Source organism: Hyalella azteca, unplaced genomic scaffold (assembly GCF_000764305.2).
Source record: "Hyalella azteca isolate HAZT.00-mixed unplaced genomic scaffold, Hazt_2.0.2 contig16022, whole genome shotgun sequence".
In the NCBI taxonomy this organism is placed as follows: Eukaryota; Metazoa; Arthropoda; class Malacostraca; order Amphipoda; family Hyalellidae; genus Hyalella; species Hyalella azteca.
Genome location: NW_025945849.1, coordinates 117,210 through 118,848, shown reverse-complemented (window position 1 = coordinate 118,848; position 1,639 = coordinate 117,210).

Genomic DNA, 1,639 nt, shown 5'->3' with positions numbered 1-1,639 from the left:
TTGAAGTTAGTGGACTTTAAATGAATCCGCTCTAGCAGAACCTGAAAATTGCTTTATACGTACACTATTACTTGAATTAGGCAGAAGTGCCAGAAGCAATAAAGTTGAAGATTATCAAAAGCTTTATAAAATCTTACTAAAAATTTATTCCTATGCGAAGTGTTAAGTATTAAGGACTAAGGATATTCTTTGTTATTTGATGTATGATAATCTATACAAATAATGGAATTTTCGAACACGAATTTCGTGATCTTCTAGAATAAATATATAATAAGCAATTCAAAGTAAATGCAATTGAATTATCTCAGTTTGAATTTTCTTTTCTCTTAGCAACTTTATGCTTCACAGCGTCACGGAAGATCGCTGAAGTGTCGATTCGGTCCTAACGGTCTTGTCAGTATTTCAATTGCGCACTCGATCAATTGAAATTTTTGACAGATACACAAATTTGTTACCTTTTTTCTAAAGTTTCACTTGTGTTTTAGTTGCGCATTATATAATGGACAATACAATTAGACCAAGAAACACATAAACATTTCCCAATAATTGATGTGATTTCGTCAATGGTTGGCCATCATACTGGTTCATCGGCAGTTGGCATAGCCAAATTACTCAAAAATTTCATATAATGAATGAATACCATAAGTTTTTTCAGGTAAAGTCATAAATTTAGTAAATTTTAAAATTAAATTCTCAATTCCTAACATTTGGTCAGTTAAATATTTTATTTTTTTCTGCTTTTGATTCTCTAAGCTAAATGTTTGCCGAAACCATGGCATTTTGTTTATAACTTCAGTTAAACAACTTATCTTCATTTGGAAATGATTTTTACTCATATAAAATTGGTAAAACAATTAATGTCGGCGTTGTTTCTATTCCCTCTAATATGACTTTTGATACATAAAAATTTCCAAGCCTCATTCATGGAATTTCACTTTATGTTATATAAACTCGGTTTAATATTGTCATCCATATTTTAATAGATTATTTAGCCAACTAATACTGAGAATAGGCCTTACATGGCCTGATCCCTCGTCATTTGTAGTAGATGCTCTCAGCAAGAGTGAAATCTGCCACGCTTGAGGCCTGCTGTACCGCCGGCCGACGATGCTAGCTTCTGACCTAAATACAGGCGGAGAGCTGATGCTCTGCGCTGTCCATCCAAGATGCTTATCATCCCGGCGTTTTTATTTCAAATCTGCTTTATATAAAGCAAATGAGATTATTTATACATAATTTGTATCATACAATATGACATACAGTTGCATTTAAATTTATCTAAAGCTCTATCGGATCATATTTACGGATTTAATCTTTATTCATACAAAATCTGAGGAGAGTGAGGTAGCACATTGCTAAGAAATACTGACGGTTATAAAGAGTCGTCGTGAAAAATGACTGTGATGTGAAGAAGATTCAAAAAAAGCTATTCAGCCTAATAGCTGCGGTTGAACATAAATGCACGTGATATTCAGTAGTGTAACGACAGGTTCAGTGGTTCACTCAACTCACATCAGTCAGAGTTCCTTGATCTGTTGACTCGTCGCCTCGTGCAAAGCACTCCAGACCGTCCAGAGTCCAGGCGACCGCGAGCCAGTCGAAAGTCTAGCGAGCGCTGGCAAGTCAGTGTTGGTCTTGA